Here is a 14,088-nt window from a genome sequence, read left to right as displayed (position 1 = left end):
CAGTCGTTGGCTTCAGCCCCCATTCACATAGTGCGGGGGTGCTCGCAGAAGACGCATTTTCACACTTAACCCAACGTCTTGGTCCTACAAAGGAGGTGATAGTGCAGCGGGCCAGGCAACCGGACTATAATGCTTTAACACTTTCACTTAGGCATAGGAGTTTGACAGTGAGACTATTTAGGTAGCCCCTTGGTGGCAACTGCGCTCGTCCGAGTTCGGGGCGCGTATGTGCCTGACCGGGAAGCGGCCCTTCGTTAAAGCGGAGGAATCCGATAGATTCCGATAGGTCATCGAGTGGCTGACCAGTCTCATGCTACATCATGACAGTCAGTTTTCGGCTTTCTCTACTGAGGTGCTCGCCCGGCCGAACCGGGGCACAATCGCAGTAGTTCTCCTGGTGCTACCTTAGCCGATAGAGCGGAACGTAAGGTAGCCGAACTCAGGAGCCGGGCAACCCAACATTTGACCAAAGACATGATTCGGAACTGATGCATATAATGCCAAAACTCGCGACACCGAACACTCCCTAAGGTGTTCGGTCTTTATGAGTGCGGGCGAAATAACACTCTTTATTAAAAAAAGCCCCTAGTATCCAGGTACGTGCAAAAATTCTGACATGGCCACATGCCAAGACGGCAGCCTCCTCCTTGGTTATATCAGAAAGAAAAAACCAGGGGATGTGTAGCAACAAGAGACAGTAAAAAAGGTTTATGCAGGGTCTTATTCTAAAAAGAATCCTTTAGGACGGGTTCCTACTGCACGTCTGCGCCTGTGTCTCCGTTGTGCCGTATCCTGGACGGGCGCCGCACGACGTTCATGTGTAAAAGAGAGGAACTGAGTTGAAAACGGGTCGTCCCGAAAAAGTTTAAAATAAGCAAAGTATAAAGTAAGATATATAAGATTGAGCTTTATTGTCTCTTATTGTATATGCGTGGAGCCCCTAGTGCGGGGGTATATGGCTTCTAGGCCTGCATCAATGATGATTTTGCACCGAACTCGTCTATCCGCGTTCGTGGTCTTGAATGACCTATTTCGAAGTTTTTTGGCCAGTGAGCCATTTTGCTGTGGGGCTGTCAAAGCGGCCGCACAGTCCTCCGCTTGGGGAGGTGCACTTTAGTGCTTCCCCTTCAAAGAGATGATGCCTCGTGGACCGGGCATCTTAAGCGTAAGAGATGCATAATGCGGTATTGCGTTAAAGCGAGCGAAAGCTTCGCGTCCCAGTAGTGCTTGATAGCGACTTGAGAACGGGACGATATGGAAGGTCAGCTTTTCGTGGCGGAGGTTATCGGCAGAGCCGAATATGACTTCGAGCCGGAGAAAACCCATACAATGGGTGTCCGGACCAGGTATTACCCCTTGAAAGGAGGTTTTGCTGCGGCGGATTCTTGCTGGGTTTATCCCCATGTGCTGGATTGTATCCTGATATATCAGGTTTAGTCCACTGCCGCCGTCCATAAGGACATTTGAAAACTGGAGTCCGCCAATTATTGGATCGAGTATCAAGGCAGTCCAGCCTACATTCTTGATATTCCTAGAATAATCTAGCTGATCGAAGATGATCGGTTTTGACAACCAGTGGCAGGACCCTTTGGGGATGGGCCGTGTGGTGCGTACCTTTACGGGCGCCGCACGTTTTGTTATGTGAAGTGAGTTCACTGTTTTTACTTCTTGTGGGAAGTTCTTTTGTTTCCTGGTGCTCTGCCTTTGGGCTTTGTCCTCGTCTTCGCTTGGTGTGTCGAGCCCCTTGTGTTCGGCATTGAGTCTGTCGGATTGTTTGAAAACCCAATAGTCTCTGTGGGTATGGTTAGCAGGCTTCCCGGGAGTACTGTGTATCTGACATATCTTGTCCAAGATTTTATTTAGGTTGGATGGATCGTCCCTATTATCCTGGGGGGTGATTTTTCCTGATTTTGTCGTGAGCCTTTGAATCCGGCATTGACTATCGTGCTCTTCGGACTTTTGTCCTTAGTCCAGCAACGGTCCTTGTTGCGTCGCGGTTTTCCGTTTCCATCCCTAGTTTCGGATGTACTTGGGTCGCTGGGGCTGCACCTTGCCAACCAGCTGTCCTCCCCTGCACAAAAGCGGGTCATGAGGCTTGTTAGTGCGGCCATTGTTCTTGGCTTTTCTTGGCCGAGGTGTCTGGCGAGCCATTCGTCTCGGACGTTATGCCTAAAAGCTGCTAAGGCTTCGGCGTCCGGACAGTTGACTATCTGATTCTTTTTAGTGAGGAATCTATTCCAGAACTGCCGAGCTGATTCTTCGGGTTGTTGAGTTATGTGACTAAGATCGTCTGCATCCGGAGGGCGGACATAGGTCCCTTGAAAGTTTGCTCGGAAAGCATCCTCGAGCTCTTCCCAGCTTCCAATTGCGTTTTCGGGAAGGCTTTTAAGCCAATGCCGGGCTGGCCCTTTAAGCTTAAGGGGTAGATATTTTATGGTGTGGAGATCATCTCCTCTAGCCATGTGTATGTGGAGGATATAATCCTCGATCCAAACTCCAGGGTCTGTTGTTCCATCATATGCCTCTATGTATACGGGTTTGAATCCCTCTGGGAATTCATAGTCCAGGACCTCATCGGTGAAACATAGGGGGTGTGTGGCGCCCCTGTATTTGGGTGTGCCGGATCCTGATGATGGCTTCATAGCGTTGCTTATGAGAGCTTGCTTTCTTGGCCAATAAATGGACCTGACTGGGCCATGATGCGAATCCTTAAGTGGGTCGCATGCCAATTTAGGTGCGGTGCCGCTTGCCGCTTTATGGGGTCGTCTATCCGACCGTGTGGCTTTTTCATTTTTTGAATGCGAGGGCGCTAGGGCCTCTTCGTCGAATTCAGGCAGTAGCTTTCTTTTCGGATAGCTTTTAGTGCGGCGACTGTCGCCGTACTTATCTGTGGTATTGATTACTTTGCTCCATCTAATCCGGAGTGCATCTTCCGCTGTTTTTAGCTTCCGCTTCTGCTTTTTTAGGCTGCGTGCAGTTGCAACGAGCCTCTCGAGGAGATTCTTCTGCTCCATAGGTTTATTCGGCGTGAGGTCATCCGGAATGCCGTTTTCGTCGGAGGAGGGATGTTCGGCTTCTCTATCCGTGTTGCCCTATTCCGACGATTGCTCTAAGGCCTGCTCGTCGTCTACCGGCTCGTCCTGCTCTATGGCTGGGGTTTTGTCGAGGCGGGGCTTGGTTCAGTGTTTACGCCGATGCTTTGATTGCTTTTTGGGGGGTCGATCTCCCGTCCCATCCCCTTTTTCCTCGTTGTCGCTTCCTTTAGGGGTATCCACCATGTACACATCGTGAGATGAGGTGGCTGTCCAATGCCCTATGGGCGTTGCTTCGTCGGTATCTCCTGCATCGTCATCCATGCTGTCGATGTCTCCGGAGTCGAAGTTGAGCACGTCGTTTAAATTGTCGACAATGGCTACCAAGTGGGTGGTGGGTGGGCTTTGAATTTCTTTATCATCCGTATCCCATCCTCGCCGACCGTAGTTCGGCCAGGGCTCTCCTCATAAGGAGAGAGACTTGAGAGAGTTCAGGATATCGCCACAAGGCGAGTGCTGAAAGATGTCTGCGGCGGTGAACTCTCTTATCGGCGCCCAATCGGATTCGATCGGCAGGGGCGTGGGGGGTTTAGAGTTCGGAAAGGAGTCCGGATCCTCAGAGTCACGGATCATGCAGAGTGCGGGGCTAGCGTTCGGCTCAATCGCCTTTGAGATCGAAGCCCCCGAGGTGACGTCCAACCGCTCATCCTCGATTTGCGCAATAGGCTCCGAGTTAGGGGTCGGAACCGATGCATGTGCGGCCTCCAGGACACTGTCCGGAGGCAGAGCTAGATCATGCCCCTCGAGATAGTGCGGCGCGCTTGGCCGTGGCTCGAACCCGTCGAAGATCAAGTCTTCGTGGATGTCAGCCGTGTAGTTTAAGCTTCCAAACCTTACTTGATGGCCAGGGGCGTAGCTTTCGATCTGCTCCAGGTGGCCGAGCGAATTGGCCCGCAGAGCGAAGCCGCCGAAGACGAAGATTTGTCCAGGGAGAAAAGTCTCACCCTGGACCGTATCATTGTTGATGATCAAAGGAGCCATCGGGCCTAAAGGCGACGACACAGAGGAACTCTCAATGAAAGCACCAATGTCGGTGTCAAAACCGGCGGATCTCGGGTAGGGGGGCCCGAACTGTGCGTCTAGGCCGGATGGTAATAGGAGGCAGGGTACACGATGTTTTACCCAGGTTCGGGCCCTCTTGATGGAGGTAAAACCCTACGTCCTGCTTGATTAATATTGATGATATGGGTAGTACAAGAGTAGATCTACCACGAGATCAAGGAGGCTAAACCCTAGAAGCTAGCCTACGGTATGATTGTTGTATATGGACTTGATTGCCTACGTACTACAACCCTCTGGTTTATATAGACACCAGATAGGGTTAGGGTTACATAAAGTCGGTTACAATGGTAGGAGATCTTGAATATCCGCATCGCCAAGCTTGCCTTCCACGCCAAGGAAAGTCCCATCCGGACACGGGACGAAGTCTTCAATCTTGTATCTTCATAGTCCAGGAGTCCGGCTGAAGGTATAGTCCGGCTACCCGAACACCCCCTGTCGGTGTCAAAACCGGCAGATCTCGGCTAGGGGGTCCCGAATTGTGTGTCTAGGCCGGATGGTAACAGGAGGCAGGGAACACGATGTTTTACCCAGGTTCGGGCCCTCTTGATGGAGGTAAAACCCTACGTCCTGCTTGATTAATACTGATGATATGGGTAGTACGAGAGTAGATCTACCACGAGATCAAGGAGGCTAAACCCTAGAAGCTAGCCTATGGTATGATTGTTGTATATGGAGTTGATTTCCTACGGAATACAACCCTCCGGTTTATATAGACACCGGATAGGGTTAGGGTTACATAGAGTCGGTTACAATGGTAGGAGATCTTGAATATCCGCATCGCCAAGCTTGCCTTCCACGCCAAGGAAATTCCCATCCGGACACGGGACGAAGTCTTCAATCTTGTACCTTCATAGTCCGGGAGTCCGGCTGAAGGTATAGTCCGGCTACCCGAACACCCCCTAATCCAGGACTCCCTCAGTAGGCCCTGAACCAGGCTTCAATGACGACGTGTCCGGCGCGCAAATTGTCTTCGGCATTGCAAGGCGGGTTCCTCCTCCATGTCCTTCATAGAAGATTGTAAACACCAAGAGTAGTGTTCGGCTCTGCACCACATATTGCCATAGAGAGAATAATATTAACACAAATCAAATCTGCTAACATATTCTGCAGTGCGTCATCACACTACAGCCAAGTCCTTCACTCGAATCGTTTTCACTTTTCCACCTCAGCGTGTTTTGCGAGGCGGTTTCCTTGGCACGTCTTGTCAAAACAGAGATCGTGTACCCCCCTTTTACGGGATTCTCATCAATACGGACGTGGGTAACCCAACCACGCCACCTATCACAGCGCTTGGGACGCAAGCGAGTTTTACTAGGCAAGTGGGGACGCATAGTCACTTCCGCCCATATAAGGGGATAAGGATCCACCTTTTTACCTACGCCTTCTTCCTCCTTTGCCTATCCATCTTCTGCGCACCCGAGCTCCAGCGCCCAAGCCCGCACTTCCTACCTCAACCTTCTCCAACAATGTCCGGAGCGGGAGGCAAGTGGATGGCCTCCTCCGTCACGGAGGGCCATGTCAAAAAGCTAAGGAAGACCGGATACCTGTCCAAGGACATCGCGCACCGGCTTCCCGAAAAGGGGCAGCTTCTCCCCACCCCAAGGCCCCATGAGAGGGTAGTATTTCTCCCCCACTTCCTCCGCGGACAGGGTTTTCCACTCCACCCATTTGTCCGGGGGCTCATGTTCTATTATGGCCTGGATTTCCATGATCTGGCCCCGAACTTCATCCTCAACATCTCGGTGTTTATCGTCGTGTGCGAGGCTTTCCTCCGCGTCCGCCCTCATTTCGGCCTCTAGCTCAAGACCTTCAACGTCAAGCCTAAGGTGGTGCGTGGCAGCCAGGCAGAGTGCGGAGGCGCCATGGCTCGCAAGATGGCCAACGTCCTATGGTTCGAGGGCTCTTTTGTGGAGACCCTAAAGGGGTGGCAATCCGGGTGGTTTTACATCACCGAGCCACGCGATCCGAAATGGACCGCAGCCCCCGAGTTCCGATCCGGCCCCCCACGCGGCTTATGTCCTGGAAAGAGACGGGCCTGTCATGGGGTGACGAAAAAGCGGTGACCGGATTGCAAACATGCATCCAGTCCCTGGTGAACAAGCCAATTCGGCTTGTTAATGTAGTCCAGGTTATGCTCGTCCGTCGGATCCTCCCGTGCCAACAATGGGATTTTAATCTGTGGGAGTTCGACCCGGCGCAGCACCAAACCCTTAGCAGGCTCTTCGACACGACGTACGGAGATGCCTGGAAGGTGCTATTCAAGGGCGCCGAGGCTCCCGCATCCGCTTCCGAGGACCGCGGATATAGCTCGCAGTGTCACGCTAGCGAGGTAAGCTATCTTCACCTTTTACAGGATGTTAAGCTTTCTTCATAGTTTGACTCTATGCGGGATCTAAACTCCCTTACCTTTGACAGGCTTGGCGGGCGATATCCGGACCGATTAACTGTCTAGCTCCGCTGCCCGAGGACCCAGCCCCAGCTCTACTAGTGAAGCTGCTGGTTCCGGCGCCTTATGTGGTGCCGGAGAAGAAGGCCAAGAAGAAGAAGACCACGGGGACTCGAAAGAGTGCCCGTAACGTGGTGGTGTCGGACTCGTCATCCGACGAGTCCGAGATGCCCTCTTCCCGTGAAAATGAGGAGGAGGAAGAAGAAAACTCTCCCCCCAGCGGAGGGAGGAGAGAAGAGGAAGGCCGCCCCAACGGGGGAGGCCGAGGGATCTAGGAAAAGGAAGACCCCTCCGCCAGACTACTCCCCCGACGCCGAAGAGGGCGAAGAGGAGTGGCCAAACAGGGCCAAGCGTCCGGCGAAATCGTAAGCTCGGACATCAGAGTAACTCATGATGTTCCTTTGTTGCATAGCTTTCCCTAATGTCGAACGTAATTATGCAGCCCGCCCCAGGCCGAATTCAACGAATCGTCGGGCGGCTCCCTGGACTCATCGGACGTGAACTCAGTTCCGCCCGCTGTCTCCCCCCGCACTGCAGACGACGCCAAAGTGGCGTCGCAACAAGCTCCGGGGCAGGAGGAGGTGGTCCCGGAGGAGCCGCAAGGTAACCTCCCGGACTCCAGGAGTGAAGGGGACAAGGCCCCCCAGGGCTCCAACTCCGGCTTTGTGCCAGACACCGCGCCGGAATCTTCCACAGTTTTGGACCGCGGTAGGCGAACTCCTTCCAAGAGGAGCAAGCCTTCTGAGCCGGCGGCCTCCGTCCAACCGGAGGTGCCGGACAATCTGCTGGAGGTGCTTGACGGTGCCTCCATCGACGAGGGGCACCGTACTATTATGAGTACGGTGATCCAGAAGGTTCAGTCCGCCAAGAGCGGACTGACTGAATCTTGCACTAGCCTTCTAACAGGCTTCGAGGTAAGTAAAAATATGTAAAAATATTACCGCATAGACAGTAGCCCCTGATGCTCTATTTGGCGTTCGGAAAGAAAAGCCGAATAGAGGATCTATTAAATTTTGCAGGAGTCTAACAAAAAGAGTCAATATGCGTATGCAGGCTTCGCTGCTATCCACCGCCACACTGACTGCGGAGGTGGGTGTCCTGAAGCAGGACCTCGAGCGGACCGAGGAAGAGCTCGGCCTTGCCAAGCAGTAGCTCGAGGAGAAAGAAGGTAAGAAATACCTTACAGAAAAAGTGCCTATAAAAGGCGTGATTGCAAAAAGAAAAAATAACAGGATTGTACTGCTTATTGTAGGGGCCACGACTGAGGTGGCGACCCTTAAGCAGGCGCTGTCTGAGGCCGAAAAGAAAACGGCCACGGAGCGCACCGAGCGAGACAGACTTGGGGTTCAGGTCGGCGAGGTGTAGCAAGAGCTTCAGGCTCTTATGAAAAAACATGAGAGTTTGGAGCTTGAGTCAAAGGCGCAAGCATCCGAGCACGCGACAGCCCTTGAGACTGCCAAGTCTGCCAAGGCCGAAGCCCATAAGGCCCTCCAAGAGTTGGAGGAGATGAGGAAGATAGCAGCGGGTAAGGCATTCTTTATGCAAAGCAGAAATATAAAAGTAAACTACTTGTTACTTACCCGAATCTGGAGCTCTCCAGGGGCATTCGTAGATCTTCCCCGCAGCGTATCTAATGTCGCCGCATTCTACCGAGCTGAAGAGGGCAGCTCGACGGAGAAGGTGTTCTGGTCTTAGTATTCTGAGGCCGAACACCCTATGCCTTTGAGCGACTAGCTGAAACAGCTGGTCGAGCTCCACAAGGCGGCCGAACAGGCCATCAAGGGCCTCATAGTTCGGCTGTGGCCCGGAGAGGCCCTGCCTGGGAGCTATTTCGGGCTGGTGCGGCGGCTGGTGGAGGCATGTCCGAGGCTCGAGGTCATCAAGTGCTCCATCTGCATTGAAGGTGCCCGTCGGGCCCTTGCCCGTGCAAAGGTGCACTGGGGTAAGCTGGATGGTGAGAAGCTTGTGAAGGACGGGCCGCCACCGGGGAAGGAGCATCGCAAGCCCGAGAACTACTACAAGGATGTTCTTGCAGGTGCCCGCCTTGTGGCGGATGAATGTACCAAGGATGTGATATTTGAATGAACTCGCTCGTGTTTATCTTGTGCGCTCAAAACTTGTTCATATGCGCTAAGCAATGCTTATTGAATTTAAAATATTACTTTCTGTGTGGCCGTTTATCAAAAAATTGAGAGATGGCCAGTCGTCGGCTTCTGCCCCCATGCCACTAGTGCTGGGGTGTTCGGGATAAACCTGAGCGCTCTTTTTCCCATAGTTGGGTCCTTCGAGGGAGGCGCTCAGCACAACGAACCAGGCAATCAGACTATCATGCTTGAACACTCTCACTTAGCCATAGAACTCTGTAATTTTAAATTTCGGCAAAGCCCCTAGTTCGGAAGACCGAGTTCGGGGCGCTATCCACGCCTTGGCCGGACAAAGCCAGCTCCTCGCTCGAAGCGGCATAAGTCTTTAGGGACTCGAAAAACCTCTCGAACAGCGACCGGTCTCTCGCCTCATCATGATAGTCAGTTTTAGCTTTCTCCACTGAGGTGCTTAACCCAGCTGAACCGGGGCACAATCGCAGTGGTTCTCCTAGTGCTACCTTAGCCGATATAGCGGAATGTAAGGCACCAAAACATAGGAGCCGGGCAAACCCAACTATTGACCCAAATCATGATTCGGAGCCGATGCATATAGTGCTATAAGTTCGGGGTGCCGCACTTGTGAAAATGTATGGACTTCTCACACCATAATGAGGGGTACTGAAGCCCCTGGCGTGTTTGCCGTACCATGGTGTACGGGTGGAATCATGTCATTTAATAAACATATATGTGAAAAGAAGATAATGCAAAAAATAGACAAGAAGCTAAGCATTGTTTATAGAGAGGCTATTTATCAAAGCCGAACGATACAAATAGTGCGGTAAGCAAAAGATATTGGACTATACAGTATGTCCTGACCAGGGGTAGGCCGCGGAATTGTATTTAAAACAGGTATACCGCTCGTAACAGAGACCACCTGGGAGTTCTATAATGCGGCATGACTTGTCTGCCTCCCTGGATCTTGCATCGTTTGTGCGGCAGTCGAATTGCCGAATAGGTCGTCCGAAGTATGGAGTCCTGAAAGTAAGAAAAAATTAAAAAAAGAATCCGGCAGCCCCTAGTACGTTTTAAGCCGTATTTTGGGCGTGCGATTATTGTGCCCCTTCCCCTGTGCCCATGGTATTTCAAGGGCGTAGTTATGTACGCGAGGTACTGGTTTCGCTATGTCGCGAAAGCTGGGGTTGGGGCCGCATTGCTACGCTTGCTCAGAGTGTGCCAGGCGGTCCTGCTGTGGGTTACTCCGGGCGCGCTTGGCAGTGTTTGGCTTTTTAATGGCCGGACTGGAGAATTACCTGAGAAGGCTACTTTGTACCTCCGCTGCGAGAGCCGCCGTATGCTCCTCCGTACGAAGGGAGCGTTCGGTGTTTCCATTGACCGTAATTACTCCTTGAGGGCCTGGCATCTTGAGCTTGAGATATGCGTAGTGCGGCACCGCATTGAAATTTGCGAATGCGGTTCGTATGAGCAGGGCGTGATAGCCACTGCGAAACGGGACTATATCGAAGATTAAATCTTCGCTTCGGAAATTGTCCGGGGATCCGAAGACCACGTCAAGTGTTACTGAGCCTGTACAGTTGGCTTCTACACCTGGTATAACGCCTTTAAAGGTCGTTCTTGTGGGTTTAATCCTTGAGGGATCTATGCCCATTTTCCGCACTGTATCCTGATAAAGCAGGTTCAGGCTACTGCCGCCGTCCATGAGGACTCTTGTGAGATGAAATCCGTCGATGATTGGGTCGAGAACCAATGCGGTGAAGCCGCCATGACAGATGCTAGTGGGATGGTCCCTTCGATCAAAAGTGATAGGGCAGGAGGACCATGGGTTGAACTTTGGGGTGACTGGCTCTATCGCGTATACATCCCGTAGCGCACGCTTCCGCTCCTTCTTGGGAATGTGGGTTGTGTATATCATGTTCACCGTTCGCACTTGTGGGGGAAAGTTGTAACACCCTCGATGTGACTATATCTCCCACGTGTCGAGGCACGACATAGAGGCATAATCGCATAGAAGGCATATGTCGCAAGTTAGGCAATCTTCACAACATCCCATGTAATATAGATAATAAAAGGGGAGATAACATAGTTGGCTTACACTCGCCACATCAATCAAGTACATAAATAACATTACATCATCCAAACACTCATGGCCCGACTACGGTGCCAAAATAAAAGATGACCCAACATGTGACACGGTCCCAAACACCCCCAACTGGGCACCACTACTGATCATCAGGAAAGGAGACATAGTAACGTTGAGATTCCTCGTCGAACTCCCACTTGAGCTCGAGCGCGTCTGCTGGAGCGGAATCATCGGGCCCTGCATCTGGTGTAATAGTAATCTGTGAGCCATAGGGACTCAGCAATCTCGCACCCTCGCGATCAAGACTATTTAAGCTTATAGGTAAGGCAGGGTAAATATAGGTGGAGCTGCAGCAAGCGACTAGCAAAATATGGTGGCTAACTTATACACAAAAGAGAGCGAGAAGAGGAGGCAAACCGCGAGTGAGAAACTAGAGGACAACCTGCGCAAACATTACTCCAACACCGTGTCCACTTCTCAGACTCCGCCGAGAAGAGGCCATCACGGTAACACACTCAGTTGATTCATTTTAATTAAGTTAAGGTTCAAATTATCTACAATCGGACATTAACAAATTCCCATCTACCCATAACCGTGGGCACGGCTTTCGAAAGTTCAAATCCCTGCAAGGGAGTCCCAACTTAGCCCATGACAAGCTCTCACGGTCAACGAAGGAATAGACCTCCTCCCAAGATGTTCCGATCAGACTCGGTATCTTGGTTCTTCAAGACACTTCGACAGGTTAAAACAAGACCAGCAACACCGCCCGAATGTGCCGACAAATCCCGATAGTAGCTGCACATATCTCGTTCTCAGGGCACACTCAGATTGTCCTAGGTACGGGTAGGCCAGCCCAGAGTTACCCCTGGTGGCCACCGGCAGCTGACAGGTGGACCAACACTCAGAGGAGCACTCGCCCGAGGGGTTTAAAATAAGATGACCCTCGGGTTCCGGAAACCCAAGGGAAAAAGAGGCTAGGTGGCAAATGGCAAAACCAAGGTTGGGCATTGCTGGAAAAGCTTTAACCAAGGCGAACTATCAAGGGGTTCCCATTATAATCCAACCGCGTAAGGAACGCAAAAATCCGGGAACATAACACCGATATGACGGAAACTAAGGCGGCAAGAGTGGAACAAAACACTAGGCGAGAGGCCGAGCCTTCCACCCTTTACCAAGTATATAGATGCATTAAGATAACAAGATAATATAATGATATCCCAACAAGTAGATAAATGTTCCAACAAGGAACGGCCTTCAATCTTCACCTGCAACTAGCAACGCTATAAGAGGGGCTCAGCAAAGCGGTAACATAGCCAATCAACAGTTTGCTAGGACATGGTGGGTTAGAGGTTTTGACATGGCAATTTTGGAGGCTTGAAAGCAAGTTGTAGGCATCGTAGCATTGACATAGCAAAAGAGCGAGCAAACTAGCATAGCAAAGATAGTAGTGATTTCGAGGGTATGATCATCTTGCCTGCACAATTGTCAGAGTTGACTGGATCCTCGAAAGCAAACTCAACGGGCTCCTCGTTAGCGAACTCGTCTCCCGGCTCTACCCAAACAAGACAAACAAGCAACGAGGACACAAATCAACCACGTGCAACGATCAAACAAGATGATGCAAGGATGGTATGCTATGCGGGATGCGATGCAGGATGCATATGCAAGATTTGACAAGGGATGCATGAACCTGGCCTCAACATGGGAATCCAAGTGTGCCACTGTAAAGATGAGACGACAACGCTTGAAAACGATATAAAGAACGTCGAAATCGGAGCTACGGTTTGGAAATGGCAAGCGATTCAAATATGACAACGCTCTGCGATTTACAGCAAGTAGCCATCTAAAAGCAACGAGATGAACATGTTACAGCACCCAAACATGACAACAAAATGCATGGCAGGGATGCATTCAAGATGCTTAACAAAAATCTAGCACTGAGCTATGGCCAATTCATCCACTAACAGGTTCAAACAAGCATGGCAAAAATGCATATGGCAAACAGATTTCAGACTTGGTGAAATTAACACTTGTCTGGAATTTCAGATCAGATAGCACTCTTCGGAGCAACAAAACTACATGCTACAGGACCTGAACATGGCAAAGTAAAGCATAACATGGAGCTACTCAAAGAGCTTAACAAAAGTCCCTTAGTGGCCTTGAGTCAAAAGGGATCAGAAAATACAATTGCAAGCATGTGAACATGGCAAAAACGTAATCAGTTCTCAGACTTAGTGAAAACTGGAGCATGCTGAAAACAGATATCAAGTAGGCATGTTTACGAGCTCGATACACTCACTAGGGTGCAAGTCATGATAAGCTAAGCTTACACCCATCAATAATACACAAAATACAAGCTAGACATGGCAAGAACAATAACATAGCATGCACGGATCAACTACAATATCATGTGCCAAATAGCAAACAAGTTGACAATCTTCCCAGATTCACAAAGAAGCAAAAGTAGAGCTCGATTGACTCAAGCTAGGGTGCTCCATAATTGCAAACAAAGACATGGATGGATAGAGCACTACAATATTCATGAAACATCCTTACTGATCATCCTCAAAAGAGGCACGGATCACAAGGAAACAACATGAACATATGGCATCATGGGATAAACAGCTCAAGGACTTAGTGGAAATGCTAAGTCCCTGAAATCAGAATTACCAAGTGCACCACTTTGCAAGCTTGTGCTAGTCACCACACACATCACAAAATTACATGGGTTGCACCTCTGCAAAGATGACAAAACCCTTAACAAAACATATGTAGAACTCATGGGCATATCATGCACACATTAATCATGGCAAAAATGACAAAAAGCTAAATGGAGCAGTAGATCTGACAATTATCTCAAGTAGCCCTCTTCTAACAGCATTTCGGGCATCAATATGAACTCAAATGAAAATGATGCAATGGAATGAAATGATTTGCTCTCTGAGATGAACATCTCGATATGCTATATTCCAAAAACGGAGTTACGGATGCGGAGATACGACACGATGAACAGGAGCACTTGAAACTGAAAAACACAGGGACTTAGTAGAATTTCGACCTCCGGATCTAGGGTTTGACCCGGGCATGCAAAACGAGGATGATCGGGGAGCTCGCCGGAGTTCGAAGACGGCGGCCGGCGAGGTTGGGGGCGCCGGATCCGGTCGCTCCTCGACCGGATCTGGACGGAGGAGGGAGCTGGCCGGCCGCGGCGGAGACGGGTGGCGGCTGCGGAAGCCGAGGCGGAGGGGCGGAGATGGTGCGGTGGCGGAGCGCGGCAGTGGCCGTGGCGGCCCGGTGCGGCGGCGC

This window comes from Triticum aestivum, chromosome 7A, assembly GCF_018294505.1.
Source record: "Triticum aestivum cultivar Chinese Spring chromosome 7A, IWGSC CS RefSeq v2.1, whole genome shotgun sequence".
In the NCBI taxonomy this organism is placed as follows: domain Eukaryota; kingdom Viridiplantae; phylum Streptophyta; class Magnoliopsida; order Poales; family Poaceae; genus Triticum; species Triticum aestivum.
This window is presented reverse-complemented; position numbering follows the sequence as displayed.